Source organism: Megalobrama amblycephala, linkage group LG19, assembly GCF_018812025.1.
Source record: "Megalobrama amblycephala isolate DHTTF-2021 linkage group LG19, ASM1881202v1, whole genome shotgun sequence".
NCBI classification, from domain to species: Eukaryota; Metazoa; Chordata; class Actinopteri; order Cypriniformes; family Xenocyprididae; genus Megalobrama; species Megalobrama amblycephala.
Window position 1 is genome coordinate 24790124 of NC_063062.1, and position 10745 is coordinate 24800868.

Here is a 10745-nt window from a genome sequence, read left to right on the forward strand (position 1 = left end):
TCTGAAGCACACGTAGGCCACTACGTTGTCATACGTAGTAAACTCAGTGCAGGCTTCCATGTTTACGTCCATATGCTGACTCAGTATTGGCCGAAGCTGAACATGTGAGCAGCACGACGCATGGGTGTGATGCTGACACAGGAGGCGGCCAATAAAATGAGCCAGCATTCAGACGTAAACGAAGAGTTCACTACGTATGACTACGGTTCAAATTGTTGAATTTATTTGTTTTGTTTTTGAGCACAAAATGTATACCTGTCGCTTCATAATATTAAGGTTGAACCACTGTAGTCACAATGACTATTTTAACATTACTGTATGATGTTCATCAGTAAAGTTATACTATTTAAACATTGTCTGCACTTTTACAGAAGAAAAGTATATCTGCAACTTTTTCATTTTTTTTTATTTTATAGCACAAGCCAAAAATTTAGGGACACACCTTAAATCAACCTGTAGCACAGTTATTCATCATTACTGACAAATGCCTTGGTAATAAATAGACTTACAGAAATTTCAATGTGCAGTTTTATTTTAAGTTTGCAAGGCTCCAGATTAACTTTTTAAGGGCAACATTATCATTCATAATGTCTAAACAATAATTCAAAAGCAAATCGATTGAAAATATAGGGACTGGAACCTGGGACTGGCAGCCACTTACTGGTTACAATGGTAATTTCATGTCTTTTTTTTTAAATTTTTAAATAAGTGTGAGCTTTCCTACATCTTGAAGCTTTTAGTTTTATAAATGTGGGTAATCTTTGATGGATGAACAAATAATATTTTGGTCATCACATTAAAAATAACATTTAAATATGATAATAGGCCTATTAAATATAATATGATAATAGTTTTGAAGTGCTGGAAAAAGATGTAAGTACTAGAAAGCATTTTACTATTCCTGCCAAAATTCCATGGTTACAGTTAAGGCTACTATATTAAATCCATGGCGAACGTTGTTAATTTGTGGACTGAAAGCCCTCTATAACTTCTTCATTCATGGCACAATGTTTCTCCTGGTTTCCACATCAGCAGTATTTGATCTGATGTCTATAGTTAATAACGAAAAAATCTGCACCGAATTTGAATACTTCTCACTAGATCTCGCAGCGACTTAATTAATTCTATGGCAAATTCAAATGCTTTCTTTACTGGATCCCCCAGCGCTGTGTAATAACAGTACTGCGTGATCAAGATCGGCTCGCGATGCTGCTGCACTGACATTGGTACAAACTGATAAATGGTCTTGTGAAGCACAAATGAGTAGCACAGTTTCGCTCTGCTTTTGTTACTTTCACCATTTCTATGTTGGGCCACGTTGTGGTGGTTGCGCCGGTGCAACCACTATCAAAATTTTGCTTGCACCAGCAGGAAAATTGGTCTCAAAATGCAACCATTTAGTCACAATCTGGAGCCCTGAGGAGCCTATTCGATGATGGGTAAGTTTTACTTTATATTTCTGAGGCTCTCAAGAATGCATACAGCTATCACTTGTAGCCAAAACAGTGGTGAATGGTACTAAGTTTGTGTCGTTGATATTGTTATTGCAATAAATACCAGAAAATATTGTGATAAATTCAGATAAATTCAAAGTCCATATCGCCCATGCCTACAATATAATGACTTTAGCTGCTTTCCCACCATTGGGCCAAATGGTTCTCATTGCGTAACCATGTGTAACCAGCTGCTCTTGAATGAAATACAAAATCGAAAGTCATTGCCTTGGTAAAGCAATGGTTTACTGATGATATGAGATACAAGTAACGACTGAGATATTTCTTTTAATTTTATTATTAATTTGTGTTTTTGTCACTCAAATAGAGTGCTAAGCCAGCTACAGTGAAACTAAAAGCCAGGCAATGGACAAGTGACCAATCCTGAGTGTCGACGTCATTTCACATTTTATACCAGCATGATTCAGCATGGTTAGACAACCGTGCTGAGAATGGTTTGTAATCATGTCGTGCCATACCAGGCTCAATTGGAAACACAACTGGAAACCTGCCTTACCATTCTAAGAACCGTTCAGCCAAATGGAGGAAAAGCAACTTTTGTGTCCATTGATGCACATGGGTTTAGGAGTTGTTGAAGACATTGAGGCTAGGGCTGCAACTAACGATTATTTCAATAATCGATTAATCTGTCGATTATTTTTACGATTAATCAATGAATCGGGAAAAAAAAAAACATTAATTTCCAACCTTTTATTCAAAAACAGAACTGACAGTGCAAATTCACAGTGCAAAAAATCCTCAGAACGCACAAAAACAGGTTGCTCTTTTAACATCCCTGAGCTATTAAAGTAATAAAAAACAAAAAACAAATGGACTAGCATAAAAAAACATACACATGTATGCTTTACATCTGCCAAATATATAGGTTCTTTAAAAATAAAGTGCACAAAAAGATGTATATTTTTGTTTAAAGGGACCTGAGTTGTCAGAACAATACATCATCATTTTTTTTTTTAATAAAGAAAAATACAAATCAGAAAACTTAACAGGATTTGTTTGAACGGTAGAACTTCTTCTCTACACTACACTACACTCACTCACCCACTCACTCACTCACTCACTCACTCACTCACTCACTCACTCCCTTTGTTCAGACACTTTGCATAATTTGAGGCCATGTCAATGGGAGCTACTCTTTGCCCCCAAGTTTAGGAATATGTGTAGGTTATACCTGGGATAAAGGCTGGGATCTGCTCTGTGGCTTAGCACCAAAGGAATGTTTGTTTCCCCCACATGCCACACGCTTCTGCCTCAGTCTCAGCAATTATTTCTTCTCAGAAGCAGAATTCACTAGGCCCTCATTAACTCTAGGAGAACATAGGGATTGTATATATGCGAATTGACAGCATTGACAGTACTACAGTCCTGTTGTCCAGCTGAGCTTCCTGAAGATGTAAAAAACAAAGCACACAACCAGAGAAAACTGTTGATGCTATGGAAAACAATGAAACCAGCACATATATTGTGTAATATATTTGTGTAAATTTAACAACTAAAAATAATTTCAATAATAATGTCATCAAACCTTTGCAGAAACAAGTGAATATAAAAGGGGGAAAATACAGTATTCAGTGATCATAGCTATATAAAAAAATAAACAGTGAAAAGTCTCACTTAAAATGTTGAAAATAAGATTTCACAAAATCTAGCATTTCTATAATATTTTAAAACTTGTCATGTTAGCGATATTGATTTATTGTATATGTATTCAGATTAACATTTATATATTCATGATTTACATATAATTATTTCCTGTTTGGCCCCTCTTTGACCCACATGCTATGGTGATTGCTTGCTGTTCATGATTAGTCTGTCTGTCTGTCTGTCTGTCTATCTATGTATCTATCTATCTGTCTTTTCCCACACACTTTAAAATACATAATTCATTAAAATGTAAAATTACTATATATATATATATATATATATATATATATATATATATATATATATATATATATATATATATATATATATATATATATATATAGGATTTAGGTAGATCATTGAAAGTAATTTGAGCATTTTAAGGCATTATGTGGGAAAATAGTGGGTTTCCTCTAGAGGGAGACAGATGCTGAGCTTTGAGAACATAATGAGAACACATTGGTCTTTAGACCTACCTGGTAAAGAATTTACCTTTTTCGAACCAAAGGTTCCCTCTGGGATTTCTAATAGGTTTTTGCAAACAGTGTTGTTGACTTGGACGTAAAATAAGAAAAGTAACATTCTTTGAGTCTTAAATTTGTATATAAGGACTACATCTACCACAAAGCTGTGATTTTATTGTTTGATGAATCAATCTCTGTTGTCCTCCTTATGTAGTAACATAACATAGCAAATTATGTAGGAGTTCAGAGAATAAGCAATGGCATTTTGTCCTTTGCATCATAGCATCTGAAAACTCACTCCCCAAGTGAAAAAAAGTACACTTCCGTAATGTATTTACAGTTTTTTTCCATTGGTTTGGAACAGAAAACAGAAATTACATTCTCAAAACAACATGGACAAACCTCCAAACCACTTGGCAATTGTTCACAACAGAATTGATTTTCTCATTCATTTCATCAAATTGCAAATGTCTAAGTACATGTCTCAATGTCTTAGTACATCTTATTCAAATGATTAAGTACAGTTAGCCTACATTTAGCACAATTTCCAAGTGAATAGATCTTGTTGATCTAAACTGATTGTTGATTCTCAGTCTAATGGTTGTTCGCTCCAAAACGTGTCAGCGTCATTTCATTGTATAAGTCATCACATGCACAATAGTCTGTTCAATTGTCAAAATTAGTCAAGAACATAATACCATGAATACCATATATGAATCCTTGGAACATTTGAAAAATTTATTACAGCAATTGACAGTCAGGTGAAACTAGAACTAGAAGGAAACGAGACCCCTCACATCTTCGTGTTTGTGGATGAAGCTGGCTTCAACCTGGCCAAGGGCCGAAGATGTGGCTGTAATATTATTGGCCACCGGGCGAGGGGGCAATATAACTATATGTGCTGCCATATCTGAGAATGGTGTGGCCACTCACATCCCCAGTCTTGGCCCATACAATACACAGAAGCTCCTCATCTTCTTGGACCACCTTCATTTTGATTTGATCCCTGAAAATGAGAGAGGTCTCGTAGGGCCTCACCTACCACAATATGTCATTGTATGGGACAATGTGAATTTCCACCGTGGCCCGCTCATCAGGGCCTGGTTCACTACTCATCCAAGGATAATAGTAGTGTTCCTACCACCTTACTATCCTTTCCTCAATCCTATTGAGGAGTTTTTCTCCGCTTGGAGGTGGAGAGTATATGAGCATCGGGCTCAAGATCAGAGGTCCCTGCTCCATGCAATGGACGCTGCGTGTGAGGATATTACAGGAGATCATTGTAGGGGATGGTTGCGACATGCATGCCGTTTCTTCCCTCGTTGCATCCCTAGGGAGAATATACGCTGTGATGTGGACGAGAATCTGTGGCAAGACAGACAGCAGCGTGTGGATGGTCAGGAGGGTGAGGACAGTGGCCAGGAGAGGGAGGGTGAGGACAGCGACCAGTGAAGAACTGTTAGTTGTGAAACTCCAGCTTTATTTACAGCACTGTAGGCTGCATATAATTTTCATTATTTTTTGTTTGTGTGTTTAAATTACAGTATATTATGCTGTATACATTTTCTTTTTACTCTGATGTATGGAAGTTACTTTATGTGTGTGAATGATAGTGGTTACAATTATCCTTGGCAGTATGAGTGCAATGTCTGATGTCAAATCTTGGAGGCTACTCTTACCCTAAAATCCTATTTCTTTTTTTCAGTTTTATACACAATTGTATTATGTTAGCTAGACAAAAAACAGTACAGTAACCATTGTCAATGAAGGACTGGGCTAAGACTGAAAGGTGGACATGAGGGATATGTCAATGGTCCTCTGCCATAATGACATCTAAACATTTTGACTTGCAGTTCTTACACAATGCCAAAGGGACAAAGCATTTTGGGGGCACTGACTGTTTAAATGAGAAGGAAATTTAGTTTTGACAAGAGTGAACTGTTTTGGGAGAGGTATGAGCTTTTGCAGGTGAACCATGGTGTTGTGCCGAACCATCCACTTTATTTTGGCAAAAGCACCAAGAGTGTTGAGAATGTCCGGTCTGTTTCAAGAAATGAGCCAAAGCAATTGAGAAGGATCTTTGCCATTTCTGTGGCACTGACTCTTTATATGGGAAAGGAATTTAGTTTTGAAGCATGAGTGAACAGTTTTGGGAGAGATATGAGCTTTTGTAAGTGAGCTATAGTGTTGTGCTGAGACACGAATGAAATGGACTGAAAGCATGATGACTGCGGGGTTTTTAGTGCAATCAGCTTGGTGAAATTAAAAATACATATTCGTGTCTGTGACAGACGGTGTTTACGGAGCATGACTGATGATCCAAAATAGCCTAAGTTGACTATTAAAAAAAACATCAATACACAAATAAAATATATTGTTTAAATTATTATTGCCTTTAGATAATATTTTGGAATGAATGTAGAAATGCTTAAAACACTAACTTGATGAGATTGACTTGGTTTTGATAAATAGAACATTTATTACAATACATTGTTAATGTAAAATTACAAAATAGAATTGTATTTGGTTTATTTTTTATTTTTTTGATGTAATGTAAAGTAATGTTCATTTAACAAGGAAGATGTGTCAACATTAAGAGTAATGCATGAATTTACATTGATTCATAAATAATTAAAAAACATGTGCCTCCTCATTTCAGAACACCACTGCACACCACTGGTATATATATATATATATATATATATATATATATATATATATATATATATATATATATATATATATATATATATATATATGAAGAGTTTGGTTCCAAAACGCAATAGATCCATTTTGATTAATTTGAGTAAAATTGTGTTTCAAACTTTCACATAGCATCGTTTGGTTATAAAAACATTAAAAATTCTAAAATGCAATTAATCCATCAATATAAAAGTTATGTTTCATATTGAAAATGCACAACAAAGTTGATTTATATGACAGCCTCTGAACTGTGTCAATACTAATCTTATATACAGACATTTGACTAAAAATTCAGTTAGCTAACTTGATGAGATTGACTTGGTTTTGATAAATAGAACATTTATTACAATACATTGTTAATGTAAAATTACAAAATAGAATTGTATTTGGTTTATTTTTTATTTTTTTGATGTAATGTAAAGTAATGTTCATTTAACAAGGAAGATGTGTCAACATTAAGAGTAATGCATGAATTTACATTGATTCATAAATAAATAAAAACATGTGCCTCCTCATTTCAGAACACCACTGCACACCACTGGTATATATATATATATGAAGAGTTTGGTTCCAAAACGCAATAGATCCATTTTGATTAATTTGAGTAAAATTGTGTTTCAAACTTTCACATAGCATCGTTTGGTTATAAAAACATTAAAAATTCTAAAATGCAATTAATCCATCAATATAAAAGTTATGTTTCATATTGAAAATGCACAACAAAGTTGATTTATATGACAGCCTCTGAACTGTGTCAATACTAATCTTATATACAGACATTTGACTAAAAATTCAGTCGTAGCTCCCAAAATGAATTCAACGGGTCATCTTGTTAATGTTAAATTAATTGTTTCGCCAACGCACGGTTAAAACTAAACATATTTGCCTAGTACATTGGTATTAAAAACGGCTTTTAAAAACTGTTCATGATTGGTTATGGGGACCGTGACAGAAGCCGGCATTTTTCCTTCTCCCATTCGAGTGCCTCATCTTCTTAATCCCCCCATCGCGCATATGGCTCAACTAACATGATCGTTATAAAGGTGTTTAAACTGCAAAACACATCCACTTGCACATATTTGTCAATCGGAATATTAGATATGTCATGCTATAGTCAACAAATGTATGAATATTTTGAATAACAAAGGAAAAATTAAATGAAAACAGATTATCATTCATACAGTGCTGCGGTGTGTCACATAAAAAGCAATGACGCGTCACCAAGGGTGTAACTTTGGTTTGAAAAGTGGGGGGGGGACACACACCCTCTAGGGGGGTCCGGGGGTATGCCCCCCTGTAAGAAAATTTTGTACATTTTAAAGACAAATTCATTAATCTGGTGAACTATGAGAGTTCAAAATAAAGAGCTCCAACCCATGTTCAGTGTGCAAATTGAACAAAGAAAAAGTCTGTGCATTGACTTGTACCTGAATCCACTGTTAAAAATAAATCATCCACCCGCCAACAACTCAATGATATTCTTTGATTTAGATATCTGAACCTGATCATCCCATTACAATTATTCACATTCTCAGTGTTAAGCTTGATGATATGGTAACATATTACACTGAAGTAGGTTGCTTATAAATTAACTTTTATTTAAAATGTTCCCTTCAACCTTAAATTGTCACCGATTCATTACATCATTGTAGGAAAACACTCTTATCAGAATGATGGAGGCGGCCGCCTCTTAATTCTCTATGCAGGAAAAACCCTGCTGACAGAAAATGTTGCGTTTTAAAGGTGGCCAGATTTCTGAAAAATGGAAACCGGGGACATTTCCTATTTTAATGGTCAAAATTTCACCGAAATCTCACTGGTTATTATCTATTAATTTAAAAACGGGGACAATACATTTTTGATTTTTAAGTTGTTGTGGGTTCCACATTGATTTTACATTAATTATTATTATGATTTTTTTATTAGGATATTTTTTATAAATTTTATTATTAGGATTTTTGGTCTGGTTTTAATACAATTCTCAAAAAAAAAAAAAAAACTAACCAGTATTCCTAGCTGCAAAAAACTATTAAACTATTTTGAAAAATCACATTACAGAATAAAACAACATAAATATGAGATAAATAAAACAGCAAATATTTTTAACATTTATTATTGAATTTAATATTTTCCATTTTCACAAGCGTTTTTGACTACAGAAATTACAACTTTTTAAAATTGTAACTATTTTTAACCATTATTTTGCATTTTAGACTCATAAAAGCATAGTGAGTTGCAAGAGTAGCCTATTGTTATTATTTTTTTATTTATTCATATTTGAGTGCACCTTCACCACATGATATAGTTAAGATGTGTGTGGAAATCGTTGCGTTGTGACTGGGGACATTTAAAATTGTCCAAAACAATCCCGCACCCTGTTGAGGGCCTGTTATAAAACACGTAACAGTATTACTTTAATTTAACATTATCAGTATGTTACTACCTGAAAGCTGAAAATGATAACGATGTTTGATAACTGAGGATAGTGGCGCCGGGGTTGCCAGGTTTTCACAACAAAACCCACTACTCAAGGCTATGTGGTCCCACGGTAAAAATCGTCTTCATGAAGTAGCGGCGCGCGCGCGACCAGTGTGGCTGCACAGCCCCCTCTGTTGGTGAATATAATCACTACACGATTGCTCTGATAACCAGCAGGCTGCTGTATGCTGTATGACATTTTTGCAATGTATTTGCGGGTTATTTTGAACGAGCTATAAAACGGGGACAGCTCTAGTCGGGGACGAAGCACAAAAAAACGGAAAACGGGGACGTCTGGTCACCCGAAAAGTGGACTTGTTTTTATGCTACACACAATGTTCATACATTAAATATTTAGCTAACAGTCTAAATAAGAAGTTACCTAGCAACAGTGTATGTTAACGTTAGCTCAGTCAAGGCTAACATCAACAGGTGTAGAAAGAAAATATGATTATCCTGACCTGAGCTAATTTACTGAATCAACCAACTTCTTTCATTTCATCCATGACGACATTAAAGTCATCTGTTGCTGTTTCTGGCGTTTCATCGCTGACTGTGCCGCAACCGCGATACCCCCTCATAAGAGTGTGCACGCGACGTTCCTGGACGCGGACGTGCGCATCGACACAGGCAGGCTCTCTGTGTTCTGCTCCTCCGTGGCGATGACGGTGTGCGGTTAAAAAATCATAAACTAGTTTGAAAGTGGGGGGGACACAAACGGGATTTTGAAAAGTGGGGGGGACATGTCCCCCCTGTCCCCAGTGGAAATTACGCCCTTGCGCGTCACCATGGAAACCATAAAGTGATACGTTCTAAATAACGGTCGCTTCAAAAAACTCACGCTGGGGGGTCAGCCAGAATATTTAAAACTTACGTGTGAAAGGGTTAAGATGGCGAAATACCCTGTGAAGTCCACTTCGCAGTCCACTTACGGTCGAATGGAACGCACATTTCGATGACTACGTTTCTTCCCCACCACAGAAACCACCACAGGTTCATCAATGCCGTCAAAATTATTCATTTTTCTGTTTTTGTTGATCACAAAGTACAAAGCAAGGCGTTTATCGCGTTTTGGAACGTGGGCGGAGCCGAAGTTTATAGCTTTGAGGGAAGTCGGCTCGATGAGTTCCCTCTCCTGCTTCCTTTGCGTTGTTGCACGCGTGTGAGCGTGCTTCTAGCAAAGTGCGGGTGAAGTTGCTGGATTAGCCTTTAAAACCTTATTGTGTGGAGTACAAGTTGTTAGCAGTATAGGCCAGTTAAAGTTCAGTTGCCCTTTTCATGCGGACTGTTTGCAGGTGGGAGGCCCTTTTTGTTTAATTACCTTTTTCTCCTGTTTACTGTTAAGAAGGGAGCACTGTAAAAAAAAAAAAAAAAAAAAAAAAAAAAAAAAAAATTAAAATATAAAGCAACTTATCGCAAGCGCTTTTTTGAGTAAACTTAACAAACGGGGACCCAACTTAAAATAATACATTAATATCACAAGTTGTCACAACATAAATAGTCGTATTTACCTAATGAAAAACAGAACAAAATATTTTTTGTTTACTGAACACAAATAGGCCTATTATCTAGGCATACACTAATTTTTATATTATTTAAATAGTCTAAATAAATAAAAGACAGACCATAACACGGGTCAAATAACTTTTTTTTTTTTATAATTGAAAGTTTGTGTCTAAAGCACAAGGACATACAGGTACCAAGTCTTGTATACTTCTTTACTCCATGCATTTTACACTGAACTCAACACATGGTACATGAATAAATCCAGTGTTAATTATACCATAATATGTTAGCAGTCTCGTGGCATGAAGTACCTTTTCACATGTATTTAACATTTTTGTCGATTTTTAAAGGAACTATTATGTGAAAATTACTATATTGCACATTTTAACATCAACCTAAGATTTCCTCAAAACTAAGTTACTATTTTGTCCAAGAA